This window comes from Equus przewalskii, chromosome 10, assembly GCF_037783145.1.
Source record: "Equus przewalskii isolate Varuska chromosome 10, EquPr2, whole genome shotgun sequence".
NCBI lineage: Eukaryota > Metazoa > Chordata > Mammalia > Perissodactyla > Equidae > Equus > Equus przewalskii.
This window is the reverse complement of record NC_091840.1, coordinates 60249148-60275717: the sequence shown is the minus strand read 5'-3', so window position 1 is coordinate 60275717 and position 26570 is coordinate 60249148. Positions and strand designations below refer to the sequence as shown.

The 26570-nt window shown below is 48.3% G+C and overlaps 1 long non-coding RNA gene across 1 annotated transcript; it reads right to left on the bottom strand.

The window, feature by feature from the left end:
* Positions 1–18478: 18478 nt before the first annotated feature.
* Positions 18479–26469, bottom strand: LOC139073976 (uncharacterized). The gene is made up of 2 exons (XR_011523222.1): positions 25884–26469; positions 18479–23385 (listed from the first exon to the last, which is right to left on the bottom strand). It is a non-coding gene; the product is annotated as an uncharacterized lncRNA (long non-coding RNA).
* Positions 26470–26570: the final 101 nt, after the last annotated feature.

Genomic DNA, 26570 nt, shown 5'->3' with positions numbered 1-26570 from the left:
GGCATGGGTATGTGAATCATTTCTTTACAAGACAAAGGAAAGAACATGAAAAAAAAAAGAGTTAAAATGGTATCACTGCAGGTGGGGTCTGGTCGTTGGGTGATCCCATGACTTTTAGACAAGAATCAAATCGGATTAAGTAAAGGTCAGAAGCCACCACCCTAAATCAGTTACATGAGATTGCCAGACAGCAACCAACTTAAGTTCTTGCCTCTGGCATTAAGAGTTTCTAGAGATAAGGCCATCCCCCTTCTTCCTTGCACACAGAGGGAGGCATCTTTACAGATAGAGGTTTCCCTTAGAAATGTAAATCTTTCCCAACAAAGGGACAAGCAAGCAAATTCCACTCCTTGGAGCCTGCTTCTCATCTGTAGTTTTAAAAATAACCAGCCTAAAATCCTCATCATGAGGAGCAAGGCTGCCGTTTGGCCACAGACAAATGGGCCTCATGGAGACGCCAGCAGCCTGCCCAGAGGGGAGCAGACCACGGCCCCCGCCGGCCGCGCTGTCGCCACTGCCCTCGGCAGAGAGGAAACGAATTTCACGGGGTTTTTCGGAGTGAACCGAATCTTTAGAAAGAACTCTCACTTTTCTCTACGCATAGAGAAGTCTGCGGGGGCTCATTTTATTATTGATAACGTGGGCCTAGTCCGCTCAGGAATCTCATCTGTCCCGCCAACCTCCCTCCCGGGGCTGCGGCGAGCAGCAGGCGGAGCCCAGGCGCTCGGGAAGCCCTGCGGCCCAGCCCCGAGCGCTCCTGCGCCGCCGCCCCCTCTGCGACCCAGAGCCCCTCCGCGACCCATTCCTCCGCTCCAAAAGCGCGGCACCTCACCTGTCTTGCTCACAGCTGCATCCCCTGTGTCTAGAACAGTGTCAGGCACTGAGTAGAGATAAATGTATGTTGATTGAGTGACTGCTTGGGAGTTTCATTTGGGGAACAAGGGAGAAAGTAATTGGTTAACAAATTGAGTAATGAGTTTAGCATTAGCTAAGTATCTGGCACAGGTGTTGTGGAGCAGTGCTTGGAGTACCTGGAGTCCCTAAGTACCTGGAACAGTACCTAGAGCACCTTGAGAAGTACCTGGAGTCCCTAAGTACCTGGAGTAGGACCTAGAGTACCTGGAGTCCCCAAGTACCTGGAGCACCTGGAGAAGTACCTGGAGTTCCTAAGCATCTGGAGTACCTGAAGTCCCTAAGGACCTAGAGTAGGGCCTGGACTACCTGCAGTCCATAAGTACCTGGAGCAGGACCTGGAGTCCCCAGGTACCTGGAGTAGGACCTGGAGTACCTAAAGTCCTAAGGACCTGGAGTAGGGCCTGGAGTACCTGCAGTCCCTAAGTACCTGGAGCAGTACCTGGAGCACCTGGAGAAGTACCTGGAGTTCCTAAGCACCTGGAGCAGGACCCGGAGTACCTGGAGTCCCTAAGTACCTGGAGCACCTGGAGAAGTACCTGGAGTTCCTAAGCACCTGGAGTAGGACCCGGAGCACCTGGAGTCCCTAAGTACCTGGAGTAGGACCTGAAGTACCTGGAGTACCTTGAGAAGTACCTGGAGTCCCTAAGTACCTGGAGTAGGACCTGGAGTACCTGAAGTCCCTAAGGACCTGGAGTAGGGCCTGGACTACCTGCAGTCCATAAGTACCTGGAGCACTACCTGGAGTCCCCAGGTACCTGGAGTAGGACCTGGAGTACCTGGAGTCCCCAAGTACCTGGAGCACCTGGAGAAGTACCTGGAGTTCCTAAGCACCTGGAGCAGGAGTTTGATGCTGAGAGTCTTTGATGCTCAGGAAGCTTACAGGTTAGTAGGGGGAGCAACTAATTTGCAGTAGTCAAATAACCGCCACCAATGAGTAGGGTGTCGAATAGCAGTAGTGTGGTGAGAAATACAGCGAGGGCTGTGGGAGGGCACGCGATAGTGGAGACAGCAAGCAGTCTCCTTAGGAGCCGGGCACCAGATGGACCATCCCCGTCACCTCCGGGTAGGCACAGCTGTGCTCTGTCTTTCTAACTCTGTCAAGTCCTCCTCTGATCCTTCTGCAGAGCGGCCCGCCCCTCCCAGCAGCAGCTCTGTGTTGCAGGCCTGGTGTGGCTGCAGCCCTCTGCTCTGGGGCCTGGCTTTGAGCTCCTTGCTGTGTGGAAGATGGGCCTGCCATCATCCCAACCGATTCTGTGCCAGCCACAGCTGGCCAGGGTCCAGGCTGCACACAGCACAAAGAAAGTGCTCTGCAGGGCGCAGCGAGTGAGGACTGGCTCCTGACGAGGGGAGGCGACACTTGGACTGGACCTGCATTTTAGGAGTTTCAAACGCTCCTGAAAATTTTTCTTTGGATTTTCTCTGTCTCATTCTCACTATATAAGCCTTGTTACAGCCTCCAGGATCCAGTTCCAGGGATGTCAGTCTGGCTAATAAAACCTTGAGTACTCTGTCTTCAGGGGATGCCCTGAAGAGTGTGTTCCAAGGAAGCTCTGAACGACAAGTGGAAAACCTGCCAGGCCATGTCCCGTGAGTAGTTTTGTTACTAAGCAAGGGCTTGCTGCCCGATGCGCGTATCGAGCCGATTTATTATGGCCTTAGCCTTTGGGAAAAGAGATCAGCTTTACTTTGTGAGATGGATCTGCAGGGAGACAGGGGGCCTGTGCCCTCACGTCTGTCTCCCTGATTCAGGATTTGGGGCATTTTAAAATGTAAGAGGTTTGGGAGGACAGCCTGGCTCACGGAAATGCTGGCGGGGCACGTTTTGATTGGTGGGCTTCAAGCATTTATGGGAACGTTCCAAACATTTACGGGAAGGTTTAAACATTAATGGTAAGGTGAGGAAGGAATTTTATACTGGCTCCTCTGGATGACGGACCCCTCGCTTCTGATAAGAGTACGACTTTTAGGTTCTGGTCGTGTCCCGGTCCTCTGGTTCCAGGGTCATTTCAGGTCAAAATTTCTTCTTTTGCACATGCTCTGGCTATGTGACTTCTCACATTTTCTGAAAGGCGCTTTTTAATCACTCTGTTGATAAGAGATGGGATCAGTTGAACTGCCTCTGGTGGGCTCATGATGACAGTTGATTAAAATGTACTTAGGTTGATAGTACTTAGTACTATCAAATAGTACTTAGGTACTATTCTTTTTCCAAAGCTCCTTTATTAGGAAAAAAATTGGCTTTAGAGAATGAGGAACCCTTCTTGTGTAGAGAGGAAAGTCAACTGTGCCTAGCTCTACAATCCTTCTGCTTCGACAGGCTGCTCACACCCAGCAGGGCAGACGGCCTGTCTGAGGAGGGTCCAGACAGGAATCAGGATGCTTTGGGCTTTTTTTTCAATTCCCTCCAAAAGCAGAATCTGTTCTCTCTTTCATTTAGTCACCTGGGCTCTAAGCCCATCAGCACAGCCATTCCTGAGCTCACGTGGGAGGAGCAGGCAAGAGAAGAAAAAGGCTTTCTAAAGGACTGCAGCAATATTGGCCCCTGTAATGAAGCAGGGACGTCAAAAGTGTCAGAAAGACTCTGCTCCTCGGTACCGGATGGCCACTGGCCTGCGGCCTTGCCCCAGCCTCTTCACCCAGTCCTTGGCTGCTCCACCAACAAGCCTATCCCCTTTCCGTGAGGCCGTCTCTGCAGTAGCAAAGGCGCCAGAAATCAGAAGAATGGGGTTCCAGCAGCCTTCTCTCCCCAGCAGCACAGCCGTTTACGTAGCCACAAACGCGGCTCAGTCGCACTGTGCCTCTCTTCCCTGTTCACTGAAATTCAGAATCATCATCGAGGCCGGAAATGGAAAATGAGGACAGAACAGTGATTTCACATCACGTTCTCAGGACTGCCCCCGGGTGAGGGCAGCGCTTGGCAAACATCGGCGTCCTGGGGCTGCGGTGGGGTCCTGCTGCTCAGCCCTCTGAGCCACAGCCTCCTGGCCAGCCCCAGCTTTGCAGCATCATTGTGATGGGTCACGGGGATAAAGTTACAGACCAGTGCAGTGTGCTACCGTGCAAGTGCTCCAGGGGACAGGACTCACTGGTGAGGAGTGAGGGGACTAGACGGTCTGCTGTGTGATTGCAAACTTGGAAAATTCACTGACTCTGAAACAGACATATTGAGGTCTTCTGGGAGTCAATGTGCGGATGCACCATGTGCACAGGAGGTGAAGTTTTGTCCACAAATGTACAGAGAATATCCATTCTTTCTCTAGAGAGATGGAAGCGTTCGTGGGTCACTGTTCCGTAAGTCTCCAGCCCAGGAGTGTAGACGGATCTGCCAGATGGAGACATAGCAACGTAGTTCAATACCTGTGGGACCGCACATCTTTGTAGAAATCAGGCCTGGACTGCTTGCTCTGTGGCCCGAGTGAGCCGCAGAAGCTGAACCCAGGCTGGAAGAGGGGGACCCAGTGCCCTGCTGACATCAGTCCGGCTGCTCGTATCTGTGGGTTGGTTCTATGAATGGGGGAAGACCTGGCGGAAGACCACCTGGAATAGGCCTGCGAGACTGGTTAGCGAGCCCCCCTCCTTTTCCTGATGTGGGAGCAGGCCCGAAGGTGTCAATAATGATCATCACCATCACTGTGGTGTAAGTGCTTGACAGCAAGCCCTTGACTGCCGAGGCATCCACTTCAAAGACGGCCGTCTCACGTAAATGTTGCCAGCTGTGTGACACAGTTATTAGCTACACCACTAGCGAAAGAACCAGGCCACCCACCCATGAAGTTCCTCTTTTAGAAAGCCCTGGGTGACCTACATAACTGACCACTTGAGTGACCTCACTTGTCCCTTCCTGTGCTCTAATTCTCATTCATATGTCTTAAATTCATCAGGAAAGAGTGGGCCTGCAAAACCCCAGGCACCCCATCCTCGACTCCAATGAAGGCAGAGCCCCAGGTCTGTGCTCTCTCTCTCTGCCTGTGGCCTACAACATTGGCTCTGAAAGGGGAAATGTCTGCGGGGCTTCCCACAAGTAGTACAGGCCCAGATGAGTGCCCCAGGCATTCCTGGCCATAGCATCACTATTGATAGGCTGAGACCAACTCAAAACAATCAATATAACCATCGTCATTATCAATCATCATCATCATCACCATCACCACCATCATCATCATCACAATCACCGTCATCACCATCGTGATCATCATCACCATTGTAGGGGAGTAGAATTTGCTACCCTAAAATGTGTCTCTCTTGGTTTTTTTTTTTTCAGGAAGATTAGCCCTGAGCTAATATTCACTGCCAATCCTCCTCTTTTTGCTGAGGAAGATTGGCCCTGAGTTAACATCCACACCCATCTTCCTCTACTTTATATGTGAGATGCCTGCCACAGCATAGATTGATAAGGAGTGCATAGGTCCGTGCCCAGGATCCAAACCAGCAAACCCCAGGCCACTAAAGCAGAGTGCACGAACTTAACTGCTACACCACCAGGCTGGCCTCTGGCTTGATTATTTTTAAGAAAGAAAGATTCAGGAAGAAACTTTGACCTTCCCCGTAACGCCTAAAGGAATGTAAGATAGAAGGCCTGTTCCAGGAAGGAGCTCTCACCATAGATAACTGTAGTATAATACGCACTATGTGTGGCCAACAGGGAGGAACCGAGCAAGGCCCATTTGATCAAAGTCCTCCCCATGTCTCATTGTCTTTGCAAGGCATGGCAAACATTTGTTCACCAAAGATTTGCTTTCCCATCTCCATATGAATTGCCTTCCTCCCCTCTGAAGTCCCGAACCACTACCCCCAACATCCTCCTTTGTCTTTAAATGAAGATGATATTTAAAGTGATGGCTTTGGCCATTTTGGTGAGTTACTCAGTTTTCCTGGGTTCCTCCCATGTAATTAAATTTGCTTGATTGTCTCCTGTTATCCTGTCCCATGTCAATTTAATTCTTAGATCAGTCAGAAGAACCTAGAAGGGTAAAGGAATATTTCTTCCTCCTCTACAACATCATCACTGCCATCCTGACCGTCATCAGCTCTACCATGATCAGCATCACTGTCATCCTGACCGTCATCAGCTCTACCATGATCAGCATCACTGTTATCGTCACCATGAGCATCACCGACATCCCCATCCCCAACAGCATCGCTACCATCATCATCCTCTGCATCACCACCGCCACTGCTGGGGCTTATTGAACACTTACTGTATGCCAGGCACAATGCTGAGCCCCATAAAAGGATCAGTTCAATTAATCTTCACGAGCCCTCTGAGATAAATACATTTATCATCATCCCAAGTTTACTCATGAGGAAATGGATGCTACGTACATACCTAGGCCACCTAGCTAGTAAGTGGTGCAGCTGGCATTTGAACCCAGTCTGGCTTCAGGATCTGTGAGTCTTTGGCCAAGACTTCACAATGAGAGGCAGTTGAAAGACCGGAACGAATATTTCTTGACCCAACTTCAGAATGACTTTCTGCTGCCCCACGCTCAGTCTCCTGTACCATGGCTCACAAGAAGTCTGGGCAGGGAAGGCGGGAGGCTGCCATGTGCTGGCTTCTTATTGCTGCCTGCTGGGCCTGGGTGGAAGGCTCTGGTAAATCCAACACAAGTGGATTTTTCCACTGAGTTCAGAACAGTTTCGTGGCAGCCAAAGTGCAGGGCTTCTGTTCTTCCGTCGAAGGGCAGCTTGCTTACGCCCCAGAAACAGGATGGGAAAACAGAGCCCATAGCTGGGCCACAGAAGGTGAGCCACGGGTATTCACTGCTCAGTAATCCTCCGGACTCAGGCTGTTAAATCCAATTTCCCCAATTCTTTAGAATACAGAGTGCTGTGGTGCACCTTTTGTGGTTGAAACACACCACACACACACACACACCCTTCTTTATGAAAAAGGCCAGAAAACGGCACTAAAGAACTTTTAAAAAATAAACGTCTGTATCCCACCACCAAATAGCTATTTATGGGTTTGAATATTTATTACCGCCTAGTTTACAGTTCCCTTTGAAGTCTCAGAGACTCATAGCCATACGATCTTATGGCCGCTCCCTCCTTTTACTAATGAAGAGACTGGTGTTCAGGGTTACGTGATAGGATTTACAGGGAGCGAGTAGGGCCTGCCCCGGCAGGGTCTTGCGGGAGGCCTTCTAGCAGCTTCTCAAACTCACCAGACACACTCCTGTCTCAGGGAGAATTTTGTTGCACGGGCAAACCTTTCTTTATTTATCTAGTCACCAGTTGGTCATTTCCAGTCTTAAAGAGTATCTACTGAACAGAAGTTAAACTTATCAATGAATTACGATCATCAGGAAAATCACAAACAAGTTCATTGCTAAAAATAGGTGGAAATTTCCTTAACTATGGTTTTTACCAGAAATCTACAGCAAAGATCACATTTAGCAGTAAAACACTCACCATATTCCCACTGAGTCAAGAACAAGACAACAGCTACTGAAGCAACTACCACCATTATTCAGGGCGTCCCAGCCACCCACACAGAACAAGAAAAGGAAGTAAGTGTCATAAAGAGTAGAAAGCAAGAGACAAAACTGTCTTCAGTTGTCGGCGATATGGTCTACTCTCTAGAAAATTCAAAAGAATCAGCAAAAAACTCATAGAAAAATCAGGCTTAAGACAAAAAATTTGAAAAGACTCGCTGACAATAACGAATCTTAAAAGTGTATGGAAATAAGGTCCGGGGATTATGTGACCGTCACAGGCATCTGAAAATGCGGCCGTTCTCTTGGTGTGTCTGCCTTGCTGCTAAACCTTGCAGGGCAGCGCAAGCTCAGCAACCATAGGCTGAAGGAAGGAACAGCATAGGCCTCCCTTCCTGGCTGTCCCTGTGCTGGCTGAGACCTTGGTGTTGGCCATGGGAGCTTCTTCAGCAGCTCCGCCCAGCCGCCCTCCCTCCCTCCGGCATCTGCTCCCTGCAAACAAGGGAGGCTCCTCCCTCCTTGGAAGGACTGAGAGGAGATGCCAAGACCCAGCAGACACGTTCGTTGTTTGTTGACCCACAGCAGCAAGAGCAGGTTATCGTGCTGGCAGGCTCCTCCTGATCCAGGGGACTCCAAACACTTGGGGACAAAATCAACGCTGCCAGAGGGAAAAGCAGGCCCACTGAGAGCGAGGGCGGGAAGCCGAGATTCAGCCCCAGATGGCTGTTTGGACTGGGAGGGAAGTAAGCTGAGCATCGTGAACCGGGACTTGCCCTCGGAAACTGACTGTAAATAAGCAGAAGGGAATGCAGCTCTGCTATGGGCCGTCGCTGCCCTTCAAACTCCCTTTCAGAACAGCCCACACAGAGGGGAGAGGAAGCTCCTGGGGAGAAGGGATTTCTAAGACACCTGTTTCAGCCACTGTTGCTAGAAACAAACCGCCGTAAAGCTTGGTGGCATAAAGCAACCCTTTGGGTGTGCTCACGCAGTTCTGTGGGTCAGGCATTGGGAGGGGCTCACGGCTGCGCCACCATGTCCAGCCTCCGCTGGAAGGCTGGGGCGCCTTGCTGCCACCTTAACTCACACTCTGGGGTCCATGCTCACTGGTGGCTGGCACCTCAGCTGGGGCCTTTGCACGTGTCTCTCCTCCAGGGCTGCTTTGGGCTTCCTCACAACATGGCTGCAGAGTTCCGAGTGAGTGTCCCAAGAGAATGAGGCAGAAGCTGCACTGCTTTTTTTTACTTATTGTGGTAAAAAAACAAAACAACACATAAATTTGACTATCTTGATCATTTTAAGTGTACAGTTCAGCAGCGTTAAGTATATTCACATTATTGTCAAACAGATCTCCAGAACTTTCCATCTTGCAGATCTGAAACAACAGCTTCCCTTCCCCCTCCCTCGTAATCACCCTTCTACTTTCTGTTTCTACGAATTTGACACTTTAGTTTCCTCACATAGGCAGAATCATACAGTGTCTTTTTGTGGCTGGCTTATTTTACTTAGCATAATGTCTTCAAGGTTCATCCAATGTTGTAGCATGTGACAGATTTCTTTCCTTTTTTTTAAAGTAAGATTTTATGGGGGACCGGCCCCGTGGCCGAGTGGTTAAGTTCATGTGCTCCGCTTCAGCGGCCCAGGGTTTCACCGGTTCGGATTCTGGGCACAGACATGGCACTGCTTATCAAGCCATGCAGAGGTGATGTCCCACATGCCACAACTAGAAGGACCCAGAACTAAAATATACAACCATGTCCTGGGGGGCTTTGGGGAGAAGAAGGAAGAAAAATTAAAATAATTTTTAAAAAAGGTTTTTATGTGCTTTTAGAGCAGTTTTAGGTTCACAGCAAAATTGAGGGGAAGGTACAGAGATTTCCCACATACTCCCTGCTCCCCATGACATGCACAGCATCCCCCATTATCCACGTTCCCCACCAGAGTGGGACATTTGTTACAAATGATGAACCTACATCGACACATCATAATCACCCAAAGTCCGTAGTTTACATTGGGGGTCGCTTTTGGTGGTGTCCATTCTATGGGTTTGGACAAACGTATAATGACAGGTAGCCATCATTATGGGATCACGCAGAGTGTCTTCACTGCCCTAAAATCCTCGTGCTCTGTGTATTCAGCCCTCCCCGCAACCCCGGCAGCCCCTGAGCTTTTTACTGTCTCCATAGTTCCACATTTTCCAGTATGTCATATAGTTGGAATCGTGCAATCTTTAGCCTTCAGACTGGCTTCTCTCACTTAGTACAGTACATTTAAAATTCCTCTCTGGGGTTTTCTTCCTTTTGAAGTCTGAATAATAGTCCATCGTGTGTTTATTGATTCATCTATAGATGGACATTTGGGTTGCTTCCACTTCTTGACTATTGTGAATAATGCTGCTATGAACATACGTGTGCAAATATTTCTTCAAAACACCATTTTCAATTCTCTTGGATATATATCCAGAAGTGCAATTGCTGGATCATATAGTAATTCTATTTTTCATTTTTCATCCATGCTTTTTTCCATTGCAGTTCCACCAATTTACGTTCCCATCAACAGTGCACAAGGGTTCCAATTTCTCTACATTCTCACCAACACTTATTTTCTGTTTTTTTTTTTTTAAATAGTAGTCATCCTACTGGCTGTTTTTATTTGTATTTCTCTGATGATTACTGATGTTAAGCATCTTTTAATATGCTTGTGGCCATTTGTATATCATCTTTGGAAAAATGTCTATTCAAGCCCTTTGCCCATTTTTTGATCGGGTTATTTTATTTTTTGTTGTTGATTTGTAAGAGTTATTTATATAGTCTAGGTATTAACCCCTTTTGGATATATAATTTGGAAATATTTTCTCCCGTTCCATACATTGCCTTTTCATTTTGTTGATTGTGTCATTTGATGCACCAAGCTTTTTAATTTGATGCGGTCCCATTGGTGTATTGGTGTCTATGCTTTTGGTGTCATATCCAAGAATTTATTCCCAAGTCCAATATCATGAAACTTTCCCCCTATGTTTTCTTCTAGTTTTAGGTCTTACATTTAGGTCTTTAATGCATTTTGTGTTAATTTTTGTATATGATTTAAGATAAGGGGCCAACTTCATTCTTTCGCATGTGGACATCCAGTTTCCCAGCACCGTTTGCTGAAGAGACGGCCCTTCCCCACTGAGCGGTCTTGTCACCCTTGCGGAAGATCACTTGACCATAGGCATGAGCGTTCATTTCTGGGCTGTTTCATCTTTTGTTACAGCCTTAGAGGCTACACAGTGTGACTTGGGCCGTAATCCCAAGCCCACCCGGATGCAAGGGAGGAAACACAGTTCCGTCTCCTGATGAGAGGGAGGTCAACGTCACAGTAAGAAAGCCGTGTGGGATGGGAGAGATCGTGCAGCCATTTTGGAAAACACAAACTGCCATGACACCTTTCTCCTGTTACCTGTCCCCAACCTGTCTTGTAAAAGGTTGTGGAAGGTGATACAAATAAACATCCCAAAAATGGCTGAAGGGAAAAAAACAGGCGCTATCAAGTGCTGGCGAGGTTGTGGAGGAACCAGCGCTCTCCTGTGCTGCTGGTGTGAGTATAGACTGGAAAGCCGTCTGGAGGCACCTACCAAAGCTGAGCACACGCACCCGTGTGGCCCGGTGACCGGGTGCCCAGGTCTGTAAGTGAGCACCGAGGGTTGTATATGAGTGTTCATAGTAGTACTATCTGTAACGACCCCAAGCCTTGAAACTTCCTGAATCCACATCCACAGTAGGACGGACAGAGGGATACTCACATAGCAGGTTACTTTACGTCGGTGAAAATGAAGGAGTTGCAACTACTCTTCCGATACAGGTTAATCTCGCAGACGTAATGTTGAGCAAAAGAAGCCAGGAAAAAGGGTCTGCTGCAGGATTCCACTTATTTAGAGTTCAAAAGCAGACAAAACGAATCTACGGTGGTGTCAGAAGTCAGGAGAGTGGTTACTCTCGGGGAGCGTAGTGACTGGAAGGGGACACGAGAGCGGCTTCCGAGATGCTTGTCACGCTCGGTTTCTTGATCCAGGTGCTAAGCACGTGGGTGTGTTTGCTGTGTGAAAATTTATCAAGCTGTACACTTCACGTCTTGTGTACTTTTCTGTATGTACGTGATACTTCAAAGCAAAAAATAGAACCATCGTGGGAGGGCCTGGCTGCCCTACAAAGAAACATGTCAGGTGTGAGGGTCAAAGCACATTGTTTGTTCATTTAGTGTTAATCAAGCCCCTACTGTGTGCAAGTCTGTGCTGGGCACAATGGGACAGAACAGAGTGTATGGGCTGCACATAAATAATTGTCAGAGAGAGGAAAGAAGGAGTTAGAAGACAAGGACACGTGGCCGTGGGGTTCAGTGGAAGCGCGCCATGAACTATAAAGTGATATGCAAATACGTTGTTAGGACGGTTGTATACATCTTAAAGTTCAAAGATTCACTCTAAATATGCTATATTCCCTTAAGTCATAGTACAAAGAAGAATTTACCTAAATCCTTTATGAATTAAAAAAGTTTTCCTCCTGTGCCATCTCTTGGCGTCAATTAGTTCACGGAATTTCCTGTCTACTCAGTTAACTCACACCATTCATGGCCCCACTGTGTCATCCTGGGGTGGTGGAGGTGAGAACCTGGCTGATACCCACAGGCCAAGTCGTCCTACCCATCTTCCTGCTCAGTGTCCCCTCTTCAGCGGGTGCCATCTGCTGGGCACTACGTGAGACACGAAGATCCACACACTTTGTGCCCACTCCCATAGACATGTCTCCATGCCTCTTCCCCAGACTTCCTTGTCCCCTGTCTTCTGATCAAGCAGGTTTGCCAGATAAAGTACAGGACACCTAATAAAATTTGAATTTCAGATGAACGACAAATAACTTTTTTTAGTATAAGTGTGTCCCGTGTGATATTTGGGACATACTTATACTGAAGGACTATCTGAAAATTTTAACTAGATACCCTATAATTTTATTTGCTAAATCCGATAACCATAGTCCCAAAGCCCCTAACAACCAGATAAGCCATTTGCTGCTGCTCAGGAACCTGTGTATACCCATATCTCAGTACACTTCCCGCAGAGTAAGATGACAGCCAGGCTTACTGCTCAAAACTGTACCCGCTAGAAGGACTCCTCTTCTCTGCTGTTCTGCAAGGTCACTGTTGAGTGGGGCTCTAGTGGGCAGCAGCCTGTTTTCACCAGGATCAACGTAGTGCACAGACCAACCTGTGAACTAGGCCTGGGGTTTTTTCTTCTGTTTGTTGATCATAAAGAAATCCCCCTCCCCCACCACGAGGCCACAGGTGTGTGTTGAGGGAGAGGTCTTGGTGCAACAGAGGTGGGTGACGTAGGGCTCTGGGCGATCCGTTCGTGTAATTTACGTGAGCCCCCGCACCTGCTCAGTCCCAATCTTGAATATTTGATTGACTGTTTCTGCACTGGCCTGAGCATAATACCCAGCTCATGAAGGTCATCTCTGGCCACAGAGTCACTTCATGTCCCAGGGTCAGATGCTTAATCTCTGCCAGGGCCCAGCAAAACAGCGGGAGCAGTTATTGCTAGGGAGGGCATGTCCTTGTTTCTTGGGACTGTGTTGAGGTTTTCCTAATTGTGCTTTCCGGAGACTGCACCCAGCGTCCTCACCTACCACGCCATCTCTGGAACTGCCAGGTCAGAGTTATCTAGCTGATGGTAAGAGCAGCCTCCACCATGGCCTGGTTCTTCTGTAGGGCCTGTTCTTGCTCTGGGCTCCACTTGAGACTAGTAATTTTACAGTTAACCCAGAAATGGATTGGAGCAGCATTTCCAAGCGCAGTATGTCCCACCTGCAAAGCTGAAGAGTCCCACCAAGCCTCTTTCTTTGTGGTTGGGGGTACGTGGTACAGCAACTTCTCCTGTGCCTTAGAGAGAATGTCCTGGAAGGCCCCAGCCCATTGGGTCCCTTCAAACTTCATCATTGTAGCAGGACCCTGACTCTTCATAGGGTTTGCCTCCCACCCTCTGGCATGGACATATCTTAGCATTCAGGGGACACACCACTTTCCCAGGCCCAAGCAGCACTAAGTCATCTGTATGTGGACCAGCATGCCATTCAGTAGAATTTCAATGTGATCAAGATGCTGAGAAGGATTGACACGGGCCAGGCAGTGACTGAATGTGAACTGCTGCTGTCCCACGTGAAAGCTCATTCCTTACCAACGGGGATGGAGGAGAATGCACTGACCAGATTACTATTGTAGACCAAGTGCCACAGGCTATGTCCATCTAGTCCACGAAACCACCACCGGTGTGGTAATTGCAATTGAGTTACTACTTGGTTAATTTTATTGACGTCCACCATCATCCACTAAGATCCACCTGGGGGCCGGCCCCGTGGCCAAGTGGTTAAGTTCACGCGCTCTGCTATGGGGGCCCAGGGTTTCTCTGGTTCGGATCCTGGGCGCGGACATGGCACCACTCATCAGGCCACGTTGAGGTGGCGTCCCACGTACTACAACTAGAAGGACCCACAATTAAAATATACAACCATATACTGGGGGATTTGGGGAGAAAAAGCAGAAAGAAAACGAAAAAAAAGATTGGCAACAGTTGTTAGCTCAGGTGCCAATCTTTAAAAAAAAAAAAAAGATCCATCTGGTTTTCCAGGAGCCAGACAGGTGGATTGGATGGAGATGATCACACCTGTATCTTCGGTTGTACTAATCTCAGGAATTCCTCCAGGGAGGAAGAATTGCTTTGGATTCGTTCTCTTGGCGGGGGTCTTCCCCTCACTCTTCCTATCATGACGGCTCTTGCTACATAGAGAGAGAACCAATCTGTGAATTCTACCAGTTTCTAAGTATGTCTATCTAATTACATAACCGGGACCGAGAAAATAAGGGAGGGGGTGAGGTGGTTGGATCCACCGTGAGATGAACTTGGGCCAGAATGACGACATGGCTCCCATAAGCCACCACTCCTATCCAGATTATCTGATGATATTTCCAGTCCCCTAGTGCCATTTTCAGTCAGAACTTGAATCCAGCAGTGAAAAACCTGGCCACTCCCGTTTGCCCCAGGCAGTTACCCTGGTAAATAGATTCTGGTCCTGGTGAATGGATGACTGTTTACCAGGTCATGCTGGGGCCTTCCTTAAGGGCACTTGGCTTTCCCTTCCCCCCACAGGCTCTGAGGCTGTGACCGAGTTAGGCCCCCCAGGTAAGGGATTGCCATTTCCTACAGTGGCAGCAGACTTCAGCCTTCCGGTCACCGGTCCTTTATTTTTATTCACTTATTTTTTTTAAAGATTTTTATTTTTTTTCCTTTTTCTCCCCAAAGCCCCCCAGTACATAGTTGTACATTCTTCGTTGTGGGTCCTTCTAGTTGTGCCATGTGGGACGCTGCCTCAGCGTGGTTTGATGAGCAGTGCCACGTCCGCGCCCAGGATTCGAACCAACGAAACACTGGGCCACCTGCAGCGGAGCGCGCGGACTTAACCACTCGGCCACGGGGCCAGCCCCTTATTCACTTATTTTTTAACTTCACAAGTTGAGTCACCGCTGTGTGGCCTCCATGGCTCTTGGTCCTTGGAACACCCTGCTCGATTGGCCACCATCACGCATTCCTTCATCGTCACAGGTTGAGGAGCCCTTCTCGCCACTCCAGCCCTGCCGCTGACTAGAGAATGACATCCTCCTTGCCTCTGACGGGGAAGGGCAGCCTCCTGGCATCAGCCACATGGTCCCCACTGATCTCAGGGAGCCCAGTTTCACAGCGTCACCTCACACTGTCAGCTCCAGCTTAGAGAGGACCCCTGCTATTGAGTTCTCAAAGATGCCAGTACCCCATTACCCTTTTGCATTAGTGAAACGGGTGTCCTCTGGGCCCTCCTGAGGACCGTAGTCAGGGGACAGGGGCTCTGGTCTCACCTAGCAAATCCATTGTCTCACTACCCTGATCTCTCAGACCCTTTCCTTGACACTATGCCAAAGGTTGTTCTGGCGTCTCTGCTTAATTATGGTAGGACATCATCAGGGACATCCGAGCAGGCTATGAGAACCAGCTCCAAGGGATTTTCTCATAACACAGTTCCCAAGTCACAGGTGACTTTGTCTCTATGTTCCTAAATCTCTCCTACTCAGCCTTCTATTTCCAGCCCACCCCCAGCTCAACACCCTCAGGACCCAGCCCCACCGCCCTTCTCCAAGTACCTGCCAGTGAAGCTGCGCAGTCTGCAACCCCAGCAGTGTGGAAGCTCTTTCCACTCAGAGCAGGGGCTGTGGTCCCTCAGACCGTGCGGCCACCCGGTCCTGGCTGTCAGCCTGCACGCAACAAAGGGTGGCAGCAGACAGTGTTGAGGAGGACAAGTGCATCGTGTGAGACGCCTGCCTCAGCGGAGGCTTCGCAGGGTCTCCAGACTGCGGGAGACTGCTCCCCTTGACCGAGGTGGAAGGAGATGCTTCTGCAGGGAGCATTTGGGGAAATCCAGAGTCCAAGGTTCTCAGGCTCGTCTACGCAAATTTCTCCACTCCAAGTGTCAGGGCTGTGCTCTGTGCCCATCAGCGCCCCACCTTTCACCCAGGAGACCCCCTGAGGCTGTGTGTTCAGTCTCCTGTGCAGCTGTCGCCCTGCCGTCAGCTCCTGGTGCTGAGTCGGGAGACAAGTTCTCTGTAAGCACTGCCCTGGAGGGTCGCTGGCCTCCACAGCACACTTTGCTTTGATAATTGGCTGACCTGGGCCAGCCATTTCTTTTTTCAAGGCTTCCACAGCAGATAACGAAAACTATCCAGTTCATAATCCTTTCATTGTCATTTTCCCCAGACCATCCCAGTGCCATGGTTACCATTTATTCAACACTTCCCATGACTCTGTTCCAGCTAGCCACGGTGGGGGTCTTAGTAATTGCTTTGTCGCTACAGACCAGAGCTGTCAGCTCCCCACTTACAACCAGTAGTGGTGGCCCCTTCTGAGGACCTACTTTCCAGGGCCATGCTTGGTGCCATCTTTCTTAGCCTTGATTCCCCAAATAGGAGAGCCTGAGAATCTATTTGGGAAGATGATCCCAGGAAGGAGTGGTGAGCGATGGGGAGGGGGAGGAGAGGGAAGGAGGGAGACACAGGGAGATCAAGGACACGTGATCAAAATGGCCCTTCTCCTGGAGATGGGCTGCCCCACCCGTCTCATGAAATGCGCCCTGAGACTACCTGTCTGAGGTAGATGCTGGCCTGACGCTTCCGCTGATGGTAGCTTGCTGGCACTTTGGGCTACGCATGTGTGAGTGTGGAGTGAGCTCCAGCACACTCTGCACTGAGGTGTCAGCGAAATCCCAGCACAAGGTGCCACACAGCGCGGGCCTGAGCTGTCAGGAGGAAGGTTGTGCAGACCTGGTCACCGCATCGGAGTGGGGCAGGGCTGAGAGGACAGCGGGCATGAGCAAGCGGAGCATGACACGGACACACGGACGCTGCCTTTGTTCCCAAGCTTCTTCCAGTTGAGTGCCCAGGATGAGATGTGTACGTAGGCCTCGCTCTACTGTGCTCAGGAAACAACCCAAACCTCATTAGGATGGTTCAGGAAGCAAGAACACCTGTGTCCCAGGGGTACCGGAATGGAGCCGCGGGCAAAGAGAACACACACGGTGTTGAGGCTGGGGCCCCTCGGAGAGGCGGTGTAAAGGAGGCAGCTGCTTCCTGGTTCCAGTCCACTGCTGCCTTGTGGGCTATGGGGCTAATGTTGATGCCTCGGGATTTTTTAAGAAAAGCTGGGAATTTTTCTATAATATCTGTTGATTTTTAAACGGTAATTCTTTTTTTTTATTGTTATTATTATAAGAGAAAAGCAGAAAGTGTCTCCAGGCTAGCATAAAGGCTCCGTGAGAGCAGGGACTCTGTCGTGCTGCTTGCTGCATGCCAGCCTCTGGGCCACTCAGGGACTATTCATCGCACTCGTATTGACTGGATCCGCCGCTGGGCACTCTGCCGCAGCTGGAGCTTCACGTGGGCACCATGGCAGGGAAGGGGACTCGGAGAGTTGTAGCCAGGCAGAGTGAGGAGGTACGTCCCTTTCCAGTGCTTTTTTTAAGGTAACACTATGTTGTCTACGGGCTGTTTAAACTTTGATAAAGCGATGGGAGAGGAAAGAGTGTGAGAGCAAGGACTGGTCTCCTCCACACTCACTGGAAACACCAGTGGACAGGTTGGGAGGCATCAAGGCCAGGCTATCAGAGGACAGTGACTTCTTTACATGCCTGCCCTGCCCTCCAGCCAACAGTAGGGAGCCTGCTCCCAGGGCTGTAAGCCAGCAATGACTGATAGAGACCTGTGCACAGCACGTTGGTTTGTATGCATGGATGTATATGCAAATATATATAATTTCTTCTTTTTTTAGGAAGATTGGCCCTGAGCTAACAGCTGTTGCCAATCTTCCTTTTTTTTTCCCTCCCCAAAGTCCCAGTACATAGTTGTGTATCCTAGTTGTAAGTCATTCTAGTTGTTCTATGTGGGACCCTGCCTCAGCATGGCTTGATGAGCAGTGTGTAGGTCTGTGCCCAGGATCCGAACCTGAGAACCCCAGGCCACTGATGCGGAGCTTGCGAACTTAACCACTGGGACACAGGACTGGCTCCCGATGTATTTAATTTCTAAGATCTAATACCATTGCCCTTTGGGAGAACGAGATGATAGAGAACCAATAATAAACAATTTTCCTTTTTTAAAAATTTAAAAGACTGAAATGAGATTCTAGGACAGCTTAAAAAGTAGGAATCTCAGAGCAAGTGAAAATTGTCTCATTTCGGTAAAAATAGTCCCCAAAGGTTACCTCCCATCACTACAGTTCCCAAAACCCTGTGAGGCTTCTCAGGGGGCCTGTCCCACACACAGGCCTGACCACCACTGCTCTTATGTAGGAATTGGCTGGTTTTCCTCTTTGGTTTAGTTTTTTTCCTTTCGTGCATCCTTTTACTGAAAACCATGTTTTAAATAAATATTAGCTGTTGTGGGAAGCCATTCAAGACAAATTAAGAAGAAAAAAAAAGCAGATTCCAAAACAACATGATCCCAAATTGGTTTAAAAAACACACGTATACATTTAAAATGTAGGAGGAAAAGATAGACAACAAAATTTTAAGCGTGGATCTCTCTAGGTGTTTGAGGAAAGTTTTTATTTTCTTTTGTGCTTTTTTTGCACTTTCTAAAAATTTTCTCCATTGAATATGTATTTTTTTGTTAGTAGATTTTAAATTAATTCTTATTTTTATGTTAAAAAAGTTATTTAAGGAAATTATCATTAAGGACGTATTTGGGGGCTAGTCACAGAATGACCTCTTTTTCCCACCTAATAAGAAGGTGGGAGGTTGCCCTGTGCAACTGTTTAATGATGCGGTCAGAGACCCAAGGTCTTTCTCTATTTGTGTTCTGTCCTTTTTGCATGTTATGGCCTCACAGTCTCAATATGGCTATGCATCTCCAGGCATCACATTCACATTCCATCAAGAAAGAAGGGAGGAACTAGCAGCCACAGCCACATTTACTTATCCCTTATTCATAGAATAATGTAAATTTTTCTGGAAGCTCCAATCAACAGATTTCTGCTGATATATCAATGGTCAGAACTGGGTCACATGGCCACCTCCATACCAGTCACTGGCCAAGGGGAATGAGATGATCAGGCCTGGTTCAGCTCGGTAACATTTCATCTCTTAGGGCTGAGCGGAGGCTGGGCAGAGCATGTCCAGACAATGAATGATATTTGACCAAAAAAAATTCTTTTTCCAAGAAATGTCCACATTGCACTATAGATCATTTCAATCTCTCTCCCCCACCCGCCACGGCCGCCAGCACAGGATCTCCAGGAGCAGTAACCATGTCTGCTTGTTAACACGATGCCTGGCAGATGCTTAGGGAGCAATTGCAGAATGAGAGCTGGGAGCGTGAAGGATGGATGGCCATGTTACTGGCTGGAGGAAGTGCCAAACGCAGCGTCAGACAGTGGTGAGTTCTGAAAGGGAGACAGCCCATGCGCGCGAGGGTCCCACAGAGTTGGGAGGGCAGGAGCGGCATCTTGAAGGGCCGGCTCCTCTCTCTGGCCTCACTAGTTTTGCTCATAGGCTTCTTTACCTTTGTGAAGTAACGTCCTTCACTCATATGCTTCTTTATTTGCATTTGATTTGCGTTTTAGAAGTTCAGCTGGCGGGGGGACTGAATCAATTTGGATTTCAACTCCAGCTTTTGGAGGATTTTGTTTTGTCGTCCGTGTGCTTTCAGCTTCTCAAATTGAGCTGTGCAACCCCCAACCGTGTTTGCTGCATGCTGACTTCTAGTTGGCCCCCCTTTTCCTCAGACAACAACCCTGCAGGGGTCTTCTTTCCCATCTTCCCACCAAGGCTATTTTGGGAGTGCTTTCCTTGCACGTGTGCTCCTTCCCACTCCTTGAGCAGGAGGCTGAGCTGGCGGGCTCCTTGGCAGTTCCCACGCCATTCAGACCAAACTAAGTGGCACCTGACTGTGAGATAAGTGGATGGTGGGTAAGCAAATATCTCCGCTGGAGACGTTAATTCTTGGCTAATGCCAGAGAGCCTTGTCATTCATGTAATGCTTTGTCTCTCCCGTAAAATTAGAAGCTTCCTGAGTCAAACGCGACTCCTTACTTCCGGCCCTTGCCTCCTCGCAGCACCTGATGTGTGGCCCTGCACAGAGCAGGGCTTCAGTGGGTCATTGATGACTCGCCTAACCTTTCATGACCAGAGCAGTGTCACCGATGACAATACTGTGAGTCTGGTTGCGCGTGACACCCAACAATAGCTGAAATGCGAAAAGTACAGGGGAAAAGATGTAATAACATGATTTCTGTTTGCTCTGATTGATTTCTGATCTTCTTTTCTTGTGCTGCTGGCTAATTTGGAACCCTGTGCAGACAATTCCCGAGATGTATTAACCACAGATGTAAGGAGAAACAACAGGAAACAGGCTGAAGAAATGGGCAGGAATCACACCATTGACTCTGTTCACGGGGGCTCCTGAGCTCCAGGCACCGGGCCTGACACTGGACGTAGGTGGTCTCTAGACTGGAGGCCCTAGAGGGGAGTAACGTTAGCTTCATTTTACTACTGGGATGTCCAAGTTCAAGGTGGTTGAATTACCCGCCCAAGGTCACAGAGGTGGTACTTGGCAGATGTAGGGTCTGAGCCTTTTCTCCAGACTGACCCTCAGGAGACACAATTTAGGCAGTGCTGTCCACAGCTGGAGATCGTGTGACGAGGGGCTGCCCTGTTATTGATGATCACTGTTTGGCTTCTGGCCTCCTCTCACTGTTTCATAGGTTAACTTTGCGCCTTTACTCCTTCCCCACCGATTCACCCGGCAAGAAAACCTGGCCTTCGCTCCAGAAACCAGCTTGGCTCCGGCACGCGGTGCTGCAGCTGACCCACAAGACATTGCTGACTCTTGGGAGTGCTCAGCCTGCCGCTGGTTTTTTCATAAGGTTGGCTGCCAAGGAGATTTCAGAGGCCGCCCGTGAACTTCACATGCAGGAAGCTCCTCGGTTCCCTAGATTGGGGATGGCTCTTCCCACGTTCTCTTCTCTCCCTGCGGTTGCACAATCCCTAGTCAGGCGGTTACACAAGCAGGCCCCCTTGCCAACTGTCACCAAGGCCACTTGAAAAATCAAGACTTACGCAAACCAGCAATGGCTTGCCAGAGGCGCAACACCCTCGTGTACTCATTACCATCTGCTCTGGAGCTGCGTTCAAGCCCTCTCCCTCCTAGCAGCCCTGAATTTTTCTGAAGAAGGGAAAATAACAACAATGTGGATTTTCTGTGAATTTAAAACCAGTGAAGATGCTGGGGAGGCAGCATAAATAGGCTGGAAACTCTGTTGTCACTGAAGGTCGTCTGTCCTCTTTTGTTCCTGGTTTCTTCCTAATTTCAGTATCACATACTTACTCCCATTTCCATGTGCCAGTACTTCCACCAGCTGGCAGTATGACCTGGAGTGAGTCATTCAGCCTCCCTGGGCCCCTGCATCCTCATCTGCAAAGTGAGGGGAGGGTGGGAGACAAGCACCAGGATCACTCCAGCTCCCAGATGACAAGTCCATTCTCCTGAGGTTTGGTCTGGAGCTCCCTTTCCTCCCCTCTGTCCAGCAGATCCTGGCACAGTCCTAGGCACAAAGCTGGCACCCAAAACATGACGTGTGGACACGTGGAAGATATTTCCTGACAGCTAGAGGGTCACACAGTTTGTTTGAGCTAAAGAACTGGCAGGAAATTTTCACAGCTCACAGAACCACATTTTCAAAGACATGTTGTAAGGAGAGGATGAAAGACAATGGGATGGATGCTGCTGTTCCCTCCCCAGACGGGAACGCTTCTTCCGTTTTTCAGCTTGGAACTTGCTGGCTTCTGCAGTTTTGGATATTCCAAATGTCTGTAGTCACAGGCTCTCTCCTCCCGTCTGAAAAGGTTTGAAAACCCTGCCACAGGACTGGACACAAAGACCCACCACGGCACCCACGGGCAGCGCGCCCTGCCTCTTCCGCACTCCAGGTGCATAATAATTTTTAACTGTAATTTGCAACTGGAGTTAGTAGTCAAGAGTCAAAAGACTTTCAATGAATCCAATAAGGAAAACAAAGTAAATTCTAGAAAAAGGGAGGAATGAAGAGCAAGAAAAACCCAAAATGGCCATTATGAGAAAAAGGTTATTTTTTAAAAAAGGATTAACAGAAGGAGATAAGGTTGTGGCTTTGGGGGAACAGTTGGTAGACAGAAAAAAAAAAAGCTTGGCTAACAAATAATTTGAATGAAAATGACTTAGTAAAGAGATTGGAAAGAACATGATATCAGAACAATAATGAACCATTTTAGACAAAAAACTAGTTCCTGGAATGGATTGCCTCTCATTTGTATTATATCAAAAGCTGGTGGAAGTCTGGTGACTGTAAGAAGGAATCAGGACTAAAGGAAAGGACTTAAGGAGAAAATTCTGAGTCTGAAAGAAATGTTGAATTTATGTGCTGAAACGCCCCAAAAAGAGTGCTTCTGAGAAGAGAAACCACTGAAACAAGTGAGTTGAGAAACTGGGCATGTGGGGCATCTTGGGGTAAGGACAGAATGGTTGAAGGGAGTAAAAAGAAAAACATGCAAGTGAGTTCAGAGAGAGAAGAGCCACCCCAGGGCGGATGTGGGGAGGGTTGTGCTCTGTGGCGGGACGCAGGCACTCCTGGCTGGCGTTGCATTACGTTTGGCCTGAGCAATGATTGCTGTCTTTTTTTTTTTTAACCCACAAAAATCAAAGTATCATGTAGCTTTTCCAACTCGCCTGAGGCTCCAGGTGATGAAAGAGAAGGACGAATCACACGCAAGAATATAGCCTTGAAACAGCCTCCGATTATTCAATGACACGACCACTTTAACAATCCCCATGACATTTGTCTGACAGAGAAATGGCTATTTTTGGACCTCACGTAGCAGAAATGTATCACAATCATATTCATAGGTATTCGTGGCGTAGGTCCACTTAGAGCATCTGAAAGTTCAATTCTGGGATCCAGCCTGGTTTTTATGTTTGTTCGTATAGTAACAGTTTGTTTCATAAAGAGTTATTATAAGGGTTTTGTGGTTGTTCAGAAAATTAAAAAAAAACCCAGCAGCAGTAGGAGCTAAAGCTTAAATAGTGCTTACTCTCAAACCCCTTTACATACATTAACTCCTGTAACCCTTACATCAGCCCTATTAGGGAAGGTATTGTTATGATTCCATTTTGCAGATGAGGAAACTGAGGCACAGGAAGGTTAAGTGACTTGTCCAAGGTCACACAGCCAGAAAGTAGCAGAGCCTGGATTTTAATGTACCGAACTCCCATGTACCCACCTCTCTATTTGGCAATTGTCCATATTTTTCCTATTTGCTTCATATCCTCTTATAGTCTATAAAGGAAATATAACACGACACAGACAGTTGCAGTGCTGGTTACGTTCCCATCCAGTCCCAGGAATGTGCGGTATACCCTTCAGTTCTTTTTAGAAACATTTTGTATATATGTCTTGTACCTGTGGACGACATACAGTGTTATTTTTCATGCATCAAGCATCTACAGTATACTCTATTTCTCTTGTGCAACTTGCTTTCTCCCTCTCCCCGTTTGACTGTGAACTCTGTCTACAGCGATGTGTATCGGGCCCTCAACTGCACGGTCCAGTGCTGGGGTCTCTGGCCACACACGGCCATTCAAACTGAGATGAGCTGTAAATGTAAAGCACATACCAGATTTCAAAAGCAGTATGAAAAACAGGAAAACACCTCTTTAATAATTTTTAATATTGATTACATGCTGAAATAATATTTGGGATATACTACGTTAAGTAAAATATATTATTAAAATTAATTTGTTTTGGGCCAGGCCCGTGGCCAAGTGGTTGAGTTAGCACGCTTTGTTGCGGCGGCCCAGGGTTTCACCGGTTCGGATCCTGGGTGCGGACATGGCATCGCTCATCAGGCCATGCTGAGACGGCGTCCCACATGCCACAACTGGTAGGACCCACAACTAAAATACACAACTATGTACTGGGGGCTTTGGGAAGAAAAAGAGAAAATAAAATCTTTTAAAAAAAATTAACTTGTTTCTTTTTTTTTTTTAATTTGGCTACTAGAAAATTGAAAATGACTCATGTGCCCTGCATTTATGTTTCATATTATATTTTTCTTGGAGAGCTCTGATCCTAGATCATTCCTCTCAACTGCTATCAGTCTGGGTTTTACTAGTTGGTGAAGGAACAAGCCCTAAATCTGAAAAATAAGAACTAATATTTACTGTGCACAGATACTTTTCTCTATGATTTATATGTAAGAACGCATTCAGTCCTCCTGGGAGCTTGCATGGCTGTACGAAGCAGGGTTTTGCAGTGGTCCAGAGTCACACAACTTCAAACAGGCTGAGCTGGGACTGGAGTCAGGCAGGCTAGCTCCTCGCAACCACCGAGAAGCAGTGCAACTCTGCCTGAGAAAGCAGCAAGCAGGCCACTTGACTCGGTGCCTCTAACAAGACGCCGTCCTTACACATCAGTGGAGGCTTTCTGACTTTTAACGAAGCAGTCATGAACAGACACGCACTTGTCGTGGCAATTTTAGCTTTAATGAAACCAGAACGGGCCAGGCAGTATTTTTCTGACACCCACTTGCAATGCTATGAAGTCAGCTTTACGCCTTGCCACTAATTAGATTAACTATTTTTAGGGCAAATTGTCAAGGCACTCTGCTTGTTCACGCTTCCTACGTTTCCAATTTGTTTCTTTTAGTCATATCTATTTATACCTGGAGTGTTTTTTCTTTTTTAAGAAAGAGGTGTCCTTATTATCCTGCCAGTGATAAAGCTGGGGCTGGTAATTAAGTTATAAAACACACTGGGAGGGAAAAGATGACGTGTAATTGCCATGGAGATATTATTGACGATTATCGGATTGCTTTTTGAATTCTGCATAAATAAAATGTGAAACTAACTGTAACATTTTAAATCATAAAGTTACAGAACTGGTAGGGACCTGAGGTCTCCTATGTGTTGGTTAAGACCAGAGGCTTGGTGTCAAGCAAACTGTGTGACCCAGGGCAAGTATCTTAACCCACTGTAAGCCTCAGTTTCCTCATCTATAAACTACAGATACTAACATCTACTTCTAGTGCTCTTTTGTGGATTAAATGAGATAATGACTGTGACTCTATCCCTTGTCCCTACTTTTATTGCACAGTAGTTGTAGTAATTACTCTTATTATTATACCATCGTTGTTTTCCCTAGATGACTCCAAGGCTGTACAGTCTTTTCAAGTACATCTGGTCCTATCGCAACAAGCCTCCTCCTCTGCTATCTACCAGGACTCTTGAACTCTTCCCTTAGGTGGAGAGGTCCACGGTTCGGAGGAAGAAAACCCTGCAGCCTTCTCCCTCCCCTTGCACTCCCTCTGGAGTGCTCTGGGAAGCTCTTGCTGAAGAAAGCTGCACTGAGGCCCATTACTAAAGAGCATCTACAGCGCACCCTCCAACATCTACTTTGCTCTACGTTCTTGCTCCCCTAGCATCTGCCTCCATAAAGCCCTCCTGATGCATCTGAAAATCTCAGCATTGATGCTTTCCTTGAGATTGACCACCTTGCTCTTAAGTGCTACTGCTCATCTTGCTACCTGAATGTGGGCTTCCTTGTCTCTCTTTAAGGCCCATGACGCTAGACGAAGGAAGGATGGGGCTCTCCTGGCTCCCGTCTTCTTCCAATCACTAGCTAAACTTAGGATCAGTGTCCCCACTGCAGAGAAATGTATTGTACAGTTCCCATATCATACCTGTTTTGAGGAACATAACCACAAATCTACCAAAAGTAGCCAGCTTTGGCCTAGGATCCTAGGAGGTCCCCATGTAAACGGGACCTTCAGAGGTCAGCCACGTATCTGAAATTAGAAAGCAGTTTACACTCTGCCATTACCCTGAACTAAAGAAGATTATAGAGGCGAGGAAACTGGAACCTAGGGGCTTAAGAAACTGGCCCACAAGTATGGAGAGTACCTGACTTTGACTTTCTCCAGGATATGGCATTTATTCCAGGCACTGATCCCCTTCTACTTTGTACTGACGTTAGCGCAGCCTCCCCATCTTCTCCCCGTACATTTAGCACAGCGTCTGCTATCCAGGAGGTGCATATTAAATGTTGAATTATTAGTTCCTCCCTATTCAGCCTTGCGGAGCTGTGACGGACACAATTTCTTCGTCTCTGCGGCACACGCTCTGGCACGATCCACCCGGTCAGGGTTGCTGCCTGTCCTCCTGGAGGCTCCTGCGCGGTGGAGGAACTGCAGGTCCTTCACCTCTGGATTCTCGACGCCCGCAGGCCCGGTGCCCTACACACAGCAGGTGTTCCGCACGTGTGGTCCACTCTGCGCGCAGTTCAAGTGAGTTCTTCCGGAGGCCTCCAAGGGCGGGGCCGTGCTGGGTGTTATTTATCTCAACGCTTCCTGTATTAGCTGCTTTTGGACCCTCTTCGTAACGTGAATAGGAATACGATGTTATGTCTGAAATAAATCTTCTGACTGCTTAATAATTTAGCGCTTTTGACACAGCCAAATCCGGGCCGCCGCAGACACGCCCGCCGCCTGTTGCCTAGTAACAGCCGCCCCGCCCCGTGCCTTTGCCCCGCCCCACGCCCTGGTGCGCATGCTCACAGCCTGCCTCCGGGTCCCGCCCCCACGGGCGCGC